Genomic DNA, 18,302 nt, shown 5'->3' with positions numbered 1-18,302 from the left:
TTGAAAAGTTACTTTGTTAGTTACTTTTTACAGTTACATTTTACAGTTACTTTATACAGTTACTTCATGAGCAGTGGTGGACAACTTGTTGGCAGCTGCTAAATGTAACTAATGAAGTAATTAGTAATCTAACTTGGTTATTTTTTAGGTTGAAAACTCAGAAAAGTAACTATAAGTTACTTTGCTGATTAGTTACTTTGCTGATTACTCAATCTTAAGAGTAACCAAGTTAGATTACTAGTTACCTTACTTATTAATTGTCAACAGCTCCTCATAAAGTAACTGCACAAAGCTGCTAATGAAGTAACTGTATAAAGTAACTAATAAAGTAAGTTTTCAATGTAACTCTGGCAACATTGCCCTGAAGTAAACAAAACTCTCGCACATTGGAGCTGTCTCTTGGCAACTGCATGCGCGAGGCCGTTATGCCCATGAAACCCGTTGACTAAGGTAAGACGGCCGATCTACAAGTTTAATTGTCGATGTGAAACGGTGATCAGACGGATAATGTTGGGCGATTAACTGTAGTTGAATAAGAAAGTTTAGTAAACTGAAAGATTAGATTGGTTTATGAAACTGGGCCCAGATGTCTGTTCGTAGTCTCAGCCTGTTGGTCCACCTCAGCTCCTTGACTATGTGTTGACTGCTCCACGCTGTTCTCTGATCCCTCACTAAATAAGTAGGCAAGCTGCAGATTCAAAACGAGAACATGCCGCACTGTTCATTTACTTAACAGCATACAGACAGAGCGAGATGGACTGCCCTGTGACCTCCTGCAAACAGGAGCAATCTCACTAATGCAGGCGCGGTTAGGGTGGGGGTTGAGCTTGAGATGAAGGGTAGGGCTTTTACCTAATGTTTGGCTCCCCTTCCATCCAGATCACGTCTAAAGTCTTTTACTGATGAACAGCGGATGTGCGATGCCCTTGTGGGGTTCAGGATGCTCAGCTGTGTAGGGATGGTTTGGCCTTGCTCGTGAAGGCACATCCAGAGGTGATGCTCAGTCACAGGATGTGGCTTATGTACATGCTTTGCTGGAGGATTGGATGCCTGCACTGGTTTTGTCTTTTCATTTGTTCGAACATAACATCCTGTGTTGACAAACCACAACTCTTGGCAGCAATCTGTCAGACGGGCACCTGTAGTAACGGTTTAAAACCCTCAGGGCTTTGTCGCTGCTGCAGCAGTAAGTATCTTCTGACTGCTAAACTCTTACTTTAAAGCAACGCCTCACCAACATCTGTGAAAAAGTCTCACCTCACATAAAACTTTGTGCTTTTCTCACTGATTGATTTCATATCACAATGATTCCACAGTGGGGAAAAAAAAAGCACCAGAATGTTCGCAAAAACTTCTTAAACCACCTGCAGCATAATCCTTCCCTCCACTGTCCATCTGTGCGCTCGCTTTGTTCCAAAAACTATGGATTTGGAGGAAAAATTAAATTACTGCAGCTTCAGAGTTTGGTGGAGAACAAAAAGCATTTCATGGCAGGCAAGTGAAGTCTTTTACCACATACGGGTAAAACCATAAACAGCAGCAAATTTAACCCTGTACATGTTGATCATCTGCAGAAAATAAAATAGATGTAAGATCTGTCACTTCATTTTAAAGGAACAAATCTTCAGTTGTTGACAAAATAAAATTAATCCCAACCAAAGTGCGAAGTAGCACACAGTCCAGCGCAGATGTCGTTCTTCTTTTCCACCCGACACAGATGTCATTTTTAGACCCTGTGGCCACATCCTTAAAATCAGTGGTTCCCAGTTCTGGTTCAAGAGACCCAAAATGCTGCATATTTTCCATTTCTCTACCTGCACATAATGTGCTATATTAGCTGTGCTCCATTGTTCAGCTGATCTGGTCTGAGTAGATCAGCCACAAATGAAAAGTGCAAAGGACATTGGGTCCTGAGGACCAGGATGGGAAAACACTGCTCTAAATAATGAAAGGAATCAGAGGGGAATCAGAGGACCCACTTTCTGTAACTGTTGGCATTTGTGTCATCAATCATGACACTAATTGTTGAAGCTTTTTAGGTGGAATTCTTTCGCATTCTTGCTTGATGTACAAATTCAGTTGTTCAACAGTCCGGGGTCTTCGTTGTTGTATTTTGCGGTTCATAATGTGCCACACATTTTCAATGGGTGACAGGTCTGGACTGCAGGCAGACCAGTCTAGTACCCGCACTCTTTTACTATGAAGCCACGCTGTTGTAACATGTGCAGAATGTGGCTTGGCATTGTCTTGCTGAAATAAGCAGAGATGTCCCTGAAAAAGACGTTGCTTGGATGGCAGCGTGTGTTGCTCTAAAACCTGGATGTACCTTTCAGCATTGATGGTGCCATCACAGATGTGTAAGTTGCCCATGTCATGGACACTAACACACCCCCATACCATCACAGATGTTGGCTTTTGAACTTTGCGCTGGTAACAGTCTGGATGATCTTTTACCTCTTTTGTCCGGAGGACACGACGTCCATGATTTCCAGAAAAAAAAAAAAAAAAAATTATAATGTGGACTCATCAGACCACCGCACACTTTTCCACTTTGCGCCTGTCCATTTCCAATGAGCTCGGGCCCAGAGAAGGCGGAGGCATTTCTGGATGTTGTTGATGTATGGCTTTCGCTTTGCATGATAGAATTTTAACTTGCACTTCTAGATGTAGCAACGAACTGTGTTAATTGACAATGGTTTTCTGAAGTTTTCCTGAGCCCACGCGGTAAGATCCTTTACACAATGATGTCAGTTTTTAATGCAGTGCCGTCTGAAGGATCGAAGGTCATGGGCATTCAAAGTTGGTTTTCGGCCTTGCTGCTTACGTGTAAAAAGTTCTCCAGATTCTCTGAATCTTCTGATTATATTAGGGACTGTAGATGATGGAATCCCTAAATTCCTTGCAATTGAACATTGAGAAATGTTTTTAAGCTGTTGGGCTATTTTTTCATGCAGTTGATCCTCGCTCCATCTTTGCTTGTGAACGGCTGAGACTTTTGGGGATGCTCCTTTTATACCCAATCATGACACTCACAATTAGTGTCCTCAGTTCTCAAACACTTATTAAGTGTTGTTAGAAGGAAAGGTGATGTAACACAGTGGTAAACATACCACTGTCCCAACTTTTTAGAAAAAGGTGATTTTTCAGAACAAATATATTTGAACCTTGACCACACCACTCCAAAATCCAATCACCTCTCGATATCTATCCAATTAATATTCTGACCAATTTTGAATGATCTGCTTTTTTTGTCTGGGTTCCTCCATTATTAAGGCAAATGTACTCTGCAAATAAACAAAAACATGTTTACCATACCTTTGTTACAAACCTCAGTAACATCGGAATCTCCCACACCTGGCTAGACCACGCTGAAGACGACAGTCTCCCACTCCTTGCAGGACCACAGGAAAGAGGACAGTGTCCCCCACAACAGCTGTCATTAGTTGTTCAATCAATCAATCAATCAATCAATTTTTTTATATAGCGCCAAATCACAACAAACAGTTGCCCCAAGGCGCTTTATATTGTAAGGCAAGGCCATACAATAATTATGTAAAACCCCAACGGTCAAAACGACCCCCTGTGAGCAAGCACTTGGCTACAGTGGGAAGGAAAAACTCCCTTTTAACAGGAAGAAACCTCCAGCAGAACCAGGCTCAGGGAGGGGCAGTCTTCTGCTGGGACTGGTTGGGGCTGAGGGAGAGAACCAGGAAAAAGACATGCTGTGGAGGGGAGCAGAGATCGATCACTAATGATTAAATGCAGAGTGGTGCATACAGAGCAAAAAGAGAAAGAAACAGTGCATCATGGGAACCCCCCAGCAGTCTACGTCTATAGCAGCATAACTAAGGGATGGTTTAGGGTCACCTGATCCAGCCCTAACTATAAGCTTTAGCAAAAAGGAAAGTTTTAAGCCTAATCTTAAAAGTAGAGAGGGTGTCTGTCTCCCTGATCTGAATTGGGAGCTGGTTCCACAGGAGAGGAGCCTGAAAGCTGAAGGCTCTGCCTCCCATTCTACTCTTACAAACCCTAGGAACTACAAGTAAGCCTGCAGTCTGAGAGCGAAGCGCTCTATTGGGGTGATATGGTACTACGAGGTCCCTAAGATAAGATGGGACCTGATTATTCAAAACCTTATAAGTAAGAAAAAGAATTTTAAATTCTATTCTAGAATTAACAGGAAGCCAATGAAGAGAGGCCAATATGGGTGAGATATGCTCTCTCCTTCTAGTCCCCGTCAGTACTCTAGCTGCAGCATTTTGAATTAACTGAAGGCTTTTAGGGAACTTTTAGGACAACCTGATAATAATGAATTACAATAGTCCAGCCTAGAGGAAATAAATGCATGAATTAGTTTTTCAGCATCACTCTGAGACAAGACCTTTCTGATTTTAGAGATATTGCGTAAATGCAAAAAAGCAGTCCTACATATTTGTTTAATATGCGCTTTGAATGACATATCCTGATCAAAAATGACTCCAAGATTTCTCACAGTATTACTAGAGGTCAGGGTAATGCCATCCAGAGTAAGGATCTGGTTAGACACCATGTTTCTAAGATTTGTGGGGCCAAGTACAATAACTTCAGTTTTATCTGAGTTTAAAAGCAGGAAATTAGAGGTCATCCATGTCTTTATGTCTGTAAGACAATCCTGCAGTTTAGCTAATTGGTGTGTGTCCTCTGGCTTCATGGATAGATAAAGCTGGGTATCATCTGCGTAACAATGAAAATTTAAGCAATGCCGTCTAATAATACTGCCTAAGGGAAGCATGTATAAAGTGAATAAAATTGGTCCTAGCACAGAACCTTGTGGAACTCCATAATTAACTTTAGTCTGTGAAGAAGATTCCCCATTTACATGAACAAATTGTAATCTATTAGACAAATATGATTCAAACCACCGCAGCGCAGTGCCTTTAATACCTATGGCATGCTCTAATCTCTGTAATAAAATTTTATGGTCAACAGTATCAAAAGCAGCACTGAGGTCCAACAGAACAAGCACAGAGACGAGTCCACTGTCCGAGGCCATAAGAAGATCATTTGTAACCTTCACTAATGCTGTTTCTGTACTATGATGAATTCTAAAACCTGACTGAAACTCTTCAAATAGACCATTCCTCTGCAGATGATCAGTTAGCTGTTTTACAACTACCCTTTCAAGAATTTTTGAGAGAAAAGGAAGGTTGGAGATTGGCCTATAATTAGCTAAGATAGCTGGGTCAAGTGATGGCTTTTTAAGTAGTGGTTTAATTACTGCCACCTTAAAAGCCTGTGGTACATAGCCAACTAACAAAGATAGATTGATCATATTTAAGATCGAAGCATTAAATAATGGTATGGCTTCCTTGAGCAGCCTGGTAGGAATGGGGTCTAATAAACATGTTGATGGTTTGGATGAAGTAATTAATGAAAATAACTCAGACAGAACAATCGGAGAGAAATAGTCTAACCAAATACCGGCATCACTGAAAGCAGCCAAAGATAACGATACATCTTTGGGATGGTTATGAGTAATTTTTTCTCTAATAGTTAAAATTTTGTTAGCAAAGAAAGTCATGAAGTCATTACTAGTTAAAGTTAATGGAATACTCAGCTCAATAGAGCTCTGACTCTTTGTCAGCCTGGCTACAGTGCTGAAAAGAAACCTGGGGTTGTTCTTATTTTCTTCAATTAGTGATGAGTAGAAAGATGTCCTAGCTTTACGGAGGGCTTTTTTATAGAGCAACAGACTCTTTTTCCAGGCTAAGTGAAGATCTTCTAAATTAGTGAGACGCCATTTCCTCTCCAACTTACGGGTTATCTGCTTTAAGCTACGAGTTTGTGAGTTATACCACGGAGTCAGACACTTCTGATTTAAAGCTCTCTTTTTCAGAGGAGCTACAGCATCCAAAGTTGTCTTCAATGAGGATGTAAAACTATTGACGAGATACTCTATCTCCCTTACAGAGTTTACGTAGCTACTCTGCACTGTGTTGGTATATGGCATTAGAGAACGTAAAGAAGGAATCATATCCTTAAACCTAGTTACAGCGCTTTCTGAAAGACTTCTAGTGTAATGAAACTTATTCCCCACTGCTGGGTAGTCCATCAGAGTAAATGTAAATGTTATTAAGAAATGATCAGACAGAAGGGAGTTTTCAGGGAATACTGTTAAGTCTTCTATTTCCATACCATAAGTCAGAACAAGATCTAAGATATGATTAAAGTGGTGGGTGGACTCATTTACTTTTTGAGCAAAGCCAATAGAGTCTAATAATAGATTAAATGCAGTGTTGAGGCTGTCATTCTCAGCATCTGTGTGGATGTTAAAATCGCCCACTATAATTATCTTATCTGAGCTAAGCACTAAGTCAGACAAAAGGTCTGAAAATTCACAGAGAAACTCACAGTAACGACCAGGTGGACGATAGATAATAACAAATAAAACTGGTTTTTGGGACTTCCAATTTGGATGGACTGTTGTGTGGGCCGCTGAAGAGGAGGTACTGCTGGCCCACCACCACCAGAGGGCGCCCTGCCTGGAGTGCGGGCTCCAGGCACCAGAGGGCGCCGCCGCCTCACGGGAGCAGCTACGGTGACAGCTGTCACCCATCACCTGAGACAGCTGACGGCAATCATCAGTGGGGTATATCAGCAGGACGGCACCTCCACCTCATTGCCGAGATATCGTTTCTACCGGAGAGGTAACGTATCGAAGCTAACGGAGTGTATGTTTTTGGATTGTGCTAGTTTGTGGATTACTGTTCCAACGAGAGGTGGAGGTAACTTCCCTGCTGTTCGGAGTCCTGGGTGCAAACGCGCCCCCATCTAACTGTCCTTTGTTCCTCGCCAGCAGTACCAGGTCCGACACGCGGAGGCAGTGGCCACCTGGGAGTTCGGGACTTGGCGGCTCCAGTATTCCCGGGGTCCTGTGGCGGAGGAAGCCGTGTGGTTCCGGTCTTACCTTGGAGAGGCGTCTCCTATCTTCGAGCCTGCCCACACGACACTTTTGTGAATTGACTGTTGTTCATTTCCGTGATTGGTTGTATTTGTTGTGCACATTCATAACAGTAAAGCGTTGTTATTTTGACTTACTCCATTGTCCGTTCATTTGCACCCCCTGTTGTGGGTCCGTGTTCCTACACTTTCACAACATGGACAAGACTAAGAGACAAGCTTTCAAATGAATTAAAGCTCTGTCTGGGTTTTTGATTAATTAATAAGCTGGAATGGAAGATTGCTGCTAATCCTCCGCCCCGGCCCGTGCTACGAGCATTCTGACAGTTAGTGTGACTCGGGGGTGTTGACTCATTTAAACTAACATATTCATCCTGCTGTAACCAGGTTTCTGTTAGGCAGAATAAATCAATATGTTGATCAATTATTATATCATTTACCAACAGGGACTTAGAAGAGAGAGACCTAATGTTTAATAGACCACATTTAACTGTTTTAGTCTGTGGTGCAGTTGAAGGTGCTATATTATTTTTTCTTTTTGAATTTTTATGCTTAAATAGATTTTTGCTGGTTATTGGTGGTCTGGGAGCAGGCACCGTCTCTACGGGGATGGGGTAATGAGGGGATGGCAGGGGGAGAGAAGCTGCAGAGAGGTGTGTAAGACTACAACTCTGCTTCCTGGTCCCAACCCTGGATAGTCACAGTTTGGAGGATTTAAGAAAATTGGCCAGATTTCTAGAAATGAGAGCTGCTCCATCCAAAGTGGGATGGATGCCGTCTCTCCTAACAAGACCAGGTTTTCCCCAGAAGCTTTGCCAATTATCTATGAAGCCCACCTCATTTTTTGGACAGAAACTTTCCTTTTATCGGTCAACCTTCACATTGCCATTTTTTAAAAATTTTATTCTTCGTTAAAATCACTAAGTGTGGAATTTTCTAACTCCACCATATTAACAGCCTTGGTCACATGTTTGCACTCAAAAATTTTTTAGTTTTTACACTGATCTCGGTGGATAGAGGCTCCAAAAAAATATGTTTTCTGGAGAGCAAAACCTCAACTTCCCACTCAGTGAAGTTTCTTTTCCTCTTTTTTTTTACATGTGCAATATACTAATTTGCATATTCAAATTGTGGTAATTGAGGGAGGAGACAGGGTGGAGCTTTGTGCTCATGCATGTATGAGGAATTCCAAAAGACCAAATTACCTCTAAATCACAAAGAATTGTTTTAAAAGCACAGAGAAGCGCTTAACTGCAGTTAAATGTTTTGTGTCTATGACTCGTTTATGAAATGGTTTTCTTTGGTAATAATTTTTCCACATCATCTTAGTAATGATCCACCCACTGATGCAGTGGTGCTGTCTGGATCAGTGTTGTGTAGAACATTTCATTCTGCTTGGCAAAAGCCCTCTACAGCAGATACGATATGATTAGCTACTTGAAATGCTTTCCAGTCAATTGTTTCTTTGTGATTGAGAACAGATGGAGGTCTGATGGTGCCAAATCAGGACAGTAAGGCAAAAACTGAATGTGTTTGAGGCAACAGTCGTGCACAGTTTCCATTGTTGGAACTTATGAAGAGGGGCTTTGACTTGATAAAACAATACACCATTTATGCATTCCTTCATGTCTCTTTCAGTAATAGCCTTTTGAAGGTTGTCCACGAACCCAACATAGTTTGCACCCCCATCCAAAAAAACAAAAACAAAAAAAAATCAAAGCAACATGAAATTACCCAACATCCCAACAACAATAAAACTCATGGAAATCAGCTGGATGTTCTTCAAAAAAGTTCTCTTTTGGCATATGGTGTACAAAGAATCTTGTTCCTTTATTCGACTCCACCATGAAGCTGTGACTGCTAATGCAACAAACAAAAGTTCAGTGTTGTAATGTAATGGAGTAGAAATTCTTTGTTACTGTACTTAAGTAGAATTTGACGTATCTGTACTTTACTTCGTTATTTACATTTCTGGCGACTTTCACTTTTTCTCCATTACATTCCCTCAGTAAAACATGTACTTTTAATCCGATACATTTCTCATAAAACATCTTTGTTACTTGTTAGTACAATATAAAAGTAGAACAAATTTGATTGGGCAATGCCTGTTTGTAGAGGTGAACGTAAACCAGAGCACAGCAGATAGAGTCCTCTTCAGCTGGAGCGCAGCGCCTTTCACCCCTACAGCAACACATAAAACAAGTTTAAAAGACAAAAAACAAAACAAACAAACAAACAAAAAAAAAAATGACAGGTTAATTTGCGCCCCTGCTGAGGAAAAGCAGACTGTGGAGGGTGAAAACCATCTGCGCTTTGGACACCAGACGTACACACGTTGACGCACACACACAGACATTGGAGTGCAGCGCATGATCAGAGTTAACACACACATAAGGGGAAAACTACCAACAACATGAGCCGGCGTGTCTGTTTCATTTTATTTACAGGGTGGGACACAAAAAGAGGGATACAATGAAATTGTTACAGTTTCTACAAATGTACAAATTTTTTCAAGATTTTTTCACAAGAGATGGAAAGTATTTTAAAGGTTTATTGTCCAAAACCATTTTTAAATTGATGAATGTTTAGACACTGTGATCAGTAATTGATGATTGAGGTTGTTCACTGGCCCAAAACCTGAAGTTTTGCTTATTCACATGTGCCTCGTCGCTGAAGAGGAGACATTCCAAAAGTTGAGGGTCGTTCTCAATACGCTGGCTTATTGTCTGGCCAAACTCGTAGTGTTCGGCTTGTTGGCTTGAGTTTGTGCTTGAAGAATCTGCACTTTGTAGAGAAACATTTTCAAATCATTGTGGATAATTTGGTGCACAGAACTGTTGGAAATACCCACTTGCTGTGAGAGACGTCTGGTGGACTTTCGGGGCAACTGTTCCAACTGGTCCCTGACGTCTTGAATACGAGCCAGTGTCCTCGCTGTGAACTTTGGGCCACAGTGGCCTTTGTTATTGTTAACCACGCTTCCAGTGTTTCTAAACCTTTCTACCAAACGTGTGATCGTATGGCGATGGGGAATTTTCTTCCTAGGATATTCACATTGAAATTGCCTCTGAACAAGAGTAGGTGACTTTGTTGCAAAATACAGTTCCACAATCTTTGTCTTCTCCTCCACTGAATAATGCTTGTAGTGGTCAATTTTGGTATCAAATAAAACTTACAGGTCTGCTCTGTAACTGACCTTAAAAAGAAAAACAATTATTTCTCTAGAAAATATGAGTCTTTACTTTTGTCCCTCTTTTTGTTCCCCACCCTGTATTTTATTTGAAATGTTCGTGGAGAAGCCATTTGCAAAGCAAAAATTTGATTTGACAATCATCTTTCTTTCTTTAATATTTATTTCATTCATTTAAAAGAAAAAAAAAAACAGAATAAACAGAAAAAAAAGCATCACAATCACCAGAATGAAAAGGATCAGAGAGAAGAACAAGTCTTATATCTGACATAACCGGGGTCAAAATAAATAGAACACTGCCATCTACTGGTCCCCAGCCACTGCCATGAACACTACAGTAGATGCTAGATGGCAGTAGAGGCTTTCAAAACAAATTCTAGATAATCTCTGTCTGTTCACATTTAAAATGCGTGGAATTTAACAAATGCAATTAAAAAATCAACGTCTACAACCCCTGCCAAAAATTATGGAATCACCGGCCTCGGAGGATGTTCATTCAGTTGTTTAATTTTGTAGAAAAAAGCAGATCACAGACATGACACAAAACTAAAGTCATTTCAAATGGCAACTTTCTGGCTTTAAGAAACACTATAAGAAATCAGGAAAAAAAATTGTGGCAGTCAGTAACAGTTACTTTTTTAGACCAAGCAGAGGGAAAAAAATATGGAATCACTCAATTCTGAGGAATAAATTATGGAATCATGAAAAACAAAAGAATGCTCCAACACATCACTAGTATTTTGTTGCACCACCTCTGACTTTTATAACAGCTTGCAGTCTCTGAGGCATGGACTTAATGAGTGACAATTCTCTGATTGCTGTTGCCAGATCAGCTTTGCAGGTTGGAGCCTTGTCATGGACCATTTTCTTCAACTTCCACCAAAGATTTTCAATTGGATTAAGATCCGGACTATTTGCAGGCCATGACATTGACCCTATGTGTCTTTTTGCAAGGAATGTTTTCACAGTTTTTGGTCTATGGAAAGATGCATTATCATCTTGAGAAATGATTTCACCATCCCCAAACATCATTTCAATTGATGGGATAAGAAAAGTGTCCAAAATATCAACGTAAACTTGTGCATTTATTGATGATGTAATGACAGCCATCTCCCCAGTGCCTTTACCTGACATGCAGCCCCATATCATCAATGACTTTGGAAATTTACATGTTCTCTTCAGGCAGTCATCTTTATGAATCTTATTGGAACGGCACCAAACAAAAGTTCCAGCATCATCACCTTGCCCAGTGCAGATTCGAGATTCATCACTGAATATGACTTTCATCCAGTCATCCACAGTCCACGATTGCTTTTCCTTAGCCCATTGTAACCTTGTTTTTTTTTCTGTTTAGGTGTGAATGATGGCTTTCATTTAGCTTTTCTGTATGTAAATCCCATTTCCTTTAGGCGGTTTCTTACAGTTCGGTCACAGACGTTGACTCCAGTTTCCACCCATTCGTTCCTCATTTGTTTTGTTGTGCATTTTCGATTTTTGAGACATATTGCTTTAAGTTTTCTGTCTTGACGCTTTGACATCTTCCTTGGTTTACCAGTATGTTTGCCTTTAACAACCTTCCCATGTTGTTTGTATTTGGTGCAGAGTTTAGACACAACTGACTGTGAACAACCAACATCTTTTGCAACATTGCGTGATGATTTACCCTCTTTTAAGAGTTTAATAATCCTCTCCTTTGTTTCAATTGACATCTCTCATGTTGGAGCCATGATTCATGTCAGTTCACTTGGTGCAACAGCTCTCCATGGTGTGATCACTCCTTTTTAGATGCAGACTAACGAGCAGATCTGATTTGATGCAGGTGTTAGTTTTGGGGATGATAATTTACAGGGTGATTCCATAATTTATTCCTCAGAATTGAGTGATTCCATATTTTTTTCCCTCTGCTTGGTCTAAAAAAGTAACTGTTACTGACTGCCACAACTTTTTTTTACTGATTTCTTATAGTGTTTCTTAAAGCCAGATAGTTGCCATTTGAAATGACTTTAGTTTTGTGTCATGTCTGTGATCTGCTTTTTTTCTACAAAATTAAACAACTGAATGAACATCCTCCGAGGCCGGTGATTCCATAATTTTTGCCAGGGGTTGTATAAATGCAGAGAATATATACAAGAGAGTTTTAGGCACTAGAGTTTAATGCTGTTGTCCTTGGAGCCTGAACAGAGTGTCTGAAATGCATTTGTCCTGTCGTGACGTACTGAGATTACATTATCCTACCCATAATGCACTGCGGGGCAGAGCATGTGCTCACAAAACCTTAAAAATTAACACATTACTTTAACACTAAAACATATATCTGATATTTTTACTTTATACAACTTCAGACATGACAGTAATTTTAAATAACTTGTCCAAAATTAGTTTGGTTAAAACTTGAACCATAAGTTAAAGATGTATGCCTCTGGATGACTTGGGTCATATTGCCAGCATATTAGTATGGTGTTAAAGAAATTTTTTTTTTCTTTTTTCCCCCACCTCTCTTTACAGCTGGTTTTTCTTTGTCTGTAGAGGATTAAGATGCTTTTTATACAAGCAGTTCTCTTCTGTTTGCAAAAGTTATATTTGTGTGTCTGGTATAAAACTTTGAACAGGTGGGTGCTGAACTAATTTTAAAAATGCTTGTCCTGTTCAGCTTTGTTTATTTTATCGGTTTAAAAGTTATAGGACAAAAATTCATCGGAAGATAATTAGTCCGATGATGGTCTTTAAAGTTATCTTAAAAGATAATCTGATAATGAAAACGTTATCTTCGATAATTATCTGTTATAGGATTATCGGAACTGTGCCCACAACTGCTATTGATGAATGACAATTCTTGATGCATGGCAATCTGAGGTATCAGAGATGATGGCTGCTCATCTTGGGCTTGCACCATTGCCATTTACACATTGAAATTCCTTCAGATTCATATCATATCATAAAATGTCATGATATTAGGTGAATCCCTTCTAATCTTTCTTTGAGGAACATTGTTTTAAATATTTCAATAATTTTCTCACACATTTGTTGGCAAAATGGAGATCCTCTGCCCATCTTTGCTCCTCAAATGCTTTTCATGAATACTGTTTTTGTACCAAATCATGATAACAATCACTTGTTAAACTCACCTGTTTGAAATAACTGGTTAATTTAACTTTTCAACCTGGTTACTAGACAAAAATTTAAATTGTTTATTAAAAAATCAAACTAAGTTGACCACACAAAACATGACATTCCTTAGGTTCATATGGTCTGCAATGAAATAGAAGTCAAAGTAAATGTACGAATCTCTATTTGTCTGTATTTTTATTTATTTATTCATTTGCATAGTTTTGCAAATTGGGTCTGTATTAACGATTATTAACCGAGCAAGTGAGGTTAATAATTCCTTTAGTATATGGCTATTTTATATATATATATATATATATATATATATATATATATATATATATATATATATATATATATATATATATATATATATATATATATATATATATATATATATATATATATATATATATATATATATATGAGGTCTGTTAGAAAAGTATCCAACCTTTTTATTTTTTTCAAAAACCTGATGGATTTGAATCACGTGTGCGTGCATGAGCCAACGTTGAACCTTTGTGCGAATGCGTGATTTTTTTCATGCCTGTCGGTTGCGTCATTTGCTTGTAAGAAGCCTTTGTGTGAGGATGGGTGGAGTCTCTCGTAGTTTTTTCTTTGCAAGGAAATGGCAGAACGACTGGAGCAGCGTGACTGCATCAAATTTTGCAGTCGCGCTGCTGTGACATGCTCACCTCGTCCACAATTTCTTGGATAGTCACATGACTGAAAAGCCACCGAAAGCCATCTGAATCTTCCGAATGGTGGAAGAGCTGGGCATGTCCCAACATGTCCTGTGAGACTTCAACACAAAGGCGCTTTTGCTGTGCCATCAGCTTCGTGCCGATGAATTTTGCTGCAACTCTTTTCATGGCAAAATCTTCTGTCACAGTGGAATGTGCAGAAAAAGTGCTGATGTCCACCTCTTCCGCAATTTCTCGGATAGTCACACGATGGTCCCACATCATCACAGTGTTCAGTTTGGAAATTGGTCATTTCAGCATGTCGATGGCCGCCCGGAGTGCGGCTCGCTGTCCACCATTGTGCGGCCGTCTTTAAACCGGTTGTACCGCTCCTTAATCTGTGTGATGCCCATAGGATCGTCACCGAAAGCCGTCTGAATAATCCGAATGGTTTCCACCTGGCTGTCACCCAGTTTCTGGCAAAATTTGATGCAGTCGCGCTGCTCCAGTCGTTCCGCCATCTCCTTGCAAAGAAAAAACGATGAGAGACTCCACCCATCCTCACACAAAGGCTGCTTACAAGCAAATGACGCAATGAAAAAAATCACGCATACGCACAAAGGTTCAAGGTTGGCTCATGCAAGCACACGTGATTCAAATACATCAGGTTTTTGAAAAAAATAAAAAGGTCCTATACTTTTCTAACAGACCTCATATATATATATATATATATATGTTTTGGGCTCGTAGTCAGACCTGTTTGCTTCACCTCCATGAAGAACTTGCTAACAGATGGTCCGGTCGTTAGCTGGTAAGCTTTCAATCTGTGTCTTTTTTCCGATGCTGTTTAGATATTTATGGAGTATGTTCATGTCCGAGTTGGTTTTTCTAATCATGTTGTTAGCTTTCTGGTTTGTAACGAATGTGATACGCGTTCCAGGCCCATTGTCATGGAAGCTGGTCTGATATGGGAAAATATCAGAACGGAAATCAGCCAATCAGACCACGCGTGGGATTATTTTTCCACTTCCACCTGCATATTTTTAAATCGTTCATACTATATTTGATTATTGGTACTGAATTGTGAAAATGAATCACAAATAAAGTCAGCCTGAACCACATTTCAACAGATCAGTATTTGCACTGCAGGTGAAGATCTGAATCTCTGTACAACCTGAGGTGACACAGAGTTCTCCCTCAAATTATGCAGGCTAGTTTATTTTTTTATTTTTATTTTTTTTCTTTCTCAGACCCATAATCCAAATGAGACATGATTAATCCTAACACGATTAACAGAGGTGTAAATTAGCAGTACGTCACTGAAGCAGTGGCGGTGCTCCAGCCGGTGCACCTTCATGCTCCAACTGCATTGATCCAACACGATCTGCTATTTATGTAGACGCCGGTAATAGCCCATATCCAGTCAATCCATAACGGTTTTACCATAATCTCCGTGTACCTGATTCCATGTAGCATTTTGCAGAAGCTCATTTAAGTTCCTTTGCAAAACTTTGCCTGGGTGTAAACTGGCTGCTTATGTTGGCGGGGATTTGGATGAATATGATGATAAAGCCTCGCTAATCTTCTCTTCCAATCTGATTCTCAGTTGGATATATCTCTTATTTCTATACTTAGGTGACCCATGCCGCTTCTTTTGTGGATGTTCAGTACCGCGGGATCAGGGGGAAATTGGAAAAAGATGTAAGTGCACGTGTGCCACCTCAAATTGGATTGCACGGCTTCTTAAATGAAAGCAAATAATTTCACGGCTAATGGGCTTAATTTCAGGAAATAATTCCACATTTCCACAGTTGGCTATTTGCATGTGATTTCTGCCGAGTGCTCGCCACTTTTAGCTGTGTTGTTTTTGTACGTTCGTCAACTGCACTCAAAATTAGAAAACAGACAAGTGCAAATGTGATGGAATGTCTGAGGCTATGCTTTGACCACTTTCCTTCAAGCTGATGGTGATTGTAAGTGCTGACAGGACTTTTATTCAAAGGGAAAAAAAAAAACACTTTAACAAATAATAAAACCCCCCCCGATAAAACAAAGAGAAAAAAGTGACATAAATAAGAAGTAAAAATGTGATTGCTGACACAGAAGTGATTAAGCTTCACAAAAAGTCTTCAGTGGTTAAATAAATAAATAAATAGCTGTAATTAAATAATGAATGAATGAATCAGTCCATAAAGCGTTGATTGATGTCCAGGAATGGGGGTCTTTCTAACCGAGGCTGGCTGACAGTGATTGCAAAGGCCCATTTACCAGCTGATGTTTTGTTATGATTGGACATGTCAGTCTTCCTCTTCTGATTAAAAAGAGGTGTGTGTGTGTGTGTGTGTGATGGAGGGGGGTGGGGTGTAAGCGCGCCCAGCATCCTTTCCTTTATGTTTTTTTTCCCCCTGTTCTCTTTCCAGGCATAAAGCGATGGGTGCATATTATTTTGTCAAACTACTGGAACGGGTGACATTCAGAGGTTTCCAAAAATGCCAACTGCCCTTTACGTTCTACCTCGAAGATGCCAATTTCTGTGAAAAACTTAGTCATGTAATAGGACTTTGGGGGAAAAAAGGTTTTAAAAGGAATTATTTGTTTTCATACTCTGGAAAGTACAAAAGATGAAAGTGCTTCCTTTTATGGGAACTTCTGCACATTAAGTTGTGTTGAGGAAGACTAGTACTTACAGTGCCTTGACACTTGACACAAATTTGATCCGCGCACTGGTACGCAACCTGCGGTGCCATAGAGTAACCTCTTTGTAAAGTCATTGTAAACCGTTGTAAACTGTGCATGGCTTCGTGCAAGTGCACAAAGAAAATTTTGAAATGTTCCAAATCTCTGTCACGCATTATTATGTGAACTTCACGCAAACATTGTGCAAACAATTAAAAACATTGAGCGTCAGTGTGAGTCATTGCGTCAGCGCACCTCACCACGTGCAGCTCATCTGAAGGATTATGATCACTTGTTAAATCTATCATAAACAATTTTACAGATACTCATAAGATGGAATGAACATGTAACTGTTTTACCAAGCTATTGCAATAAAAATATTACAAATAATTACCTTTGAGATGATTCCAAATACGTTCTCCACCTCATGACGTGCAAGGGAGAGAGCGAAAGAACAGCTGCAGCTGTAGATTCCAGAAGCGATTAGAGGTGCTTTCATCAAACTCTAAAATGATTATTCCACTACAAAATAATTATTTTATTTATGCAGCGTCCAGCAGCACAAAGTGTGTCATCCAGCTGGGAAGACAGCGGGTGGGATTGTCACCATGAATTCCGCAACAGTGGCGGGGTTAAACGCGTGCAAGTGTCAAGGCACCATTACTCGAGCACCATGTCAAAAATAAGATGGTCCATTTGGTTCTAACACTCACTTAATCAAAACCTGGTGTTATATTCAACAGAAAACAATCTATAGATGTATAAACTGTTGGCAGAACTCAAAATACTTATGGAACAGATTACCTCAAATATTTTAACTGAGTGTAAGTTATTAGAACATAACTATTTGAAGTTAGTCTTACGTGTCTTTTGATTGCAGCAAAAATTAATCAGTGAACTCAAAATCAATTTTTAAGTGAAAGGAGCTTGTTAATTCTTGTTACAATAACTTCAATGATTATAACAATATAACATCCATTAAAAATCTCGGCATGTCACATAATGAGACAGAGATCTTTCAGTTTTTGAACAACTTGTTGTAGCAAGTGAGCCACAGGAACAAATTTTCTGTGCTGACATACATTTCAACTGTCTTGGTTTCCCTTAAAAAGCTTTTTAGTCATTAAATTTTTGGCACCACTATAAATTTGTTCCTTAGTATTCAAATAAAGGAGTCCGAATCTTATGGCATATCCAGCTGGGTTCTACTACAGGCATGTGCACACCAGCTCAATGGGATCTTCACCAAACTTTTTAACATCTCCTTGTCACAGTACAGCATCCCTGCATTCCTGAAGTCTGCCACTCCAAAACCATGTTCCAATGGACTAAATAACTATAAACCTGTGGCACTGACTCTGGTGACAATGAAGTGTTTTGAGAGGCCAGTGCTTCAGCATATCAAAAAAAAAAAAAAAAAAAAAAGCCTCCCAAACTATTTTGATCCACACAATTTTAGAATAGACTAGAATCGAATAGAATAGAATGCTTTTTATTGTCATTATACACATTTTGCGTACAGGGCTAACAGGTCTGCTGAAGATGCCATCTCCATAGCAATCCACATAGCTCTCAGTCACCTAGAACACCAAGGGAATTATGTGAGAATTCTGTTTGTCAACAACACGATCATTCCTCACACACTGCACCGCAAACTACAGGGTCTTGGCCTCCCTCCACTCAAATGCTCATGGATCAAGGGCATCTTT

This window comes from Thalassophryne amazonica, chromosome 19 (genome assembly GCF_902500255.1).
Source record: "Thalassophryne amazonica chromosome 19, fThaAma1.1, whole genome shotgun sequence".
NCBI classification, from domain to species: Eukaryota; Metazoa; Chordata; class Actinopteri; order Batrachoidiformes; family Batrachoididae; genus Thalassophryne; species Thalassophryne amazonica.
Note: the sequence above shows the minus strand (reverse complement) of the source record.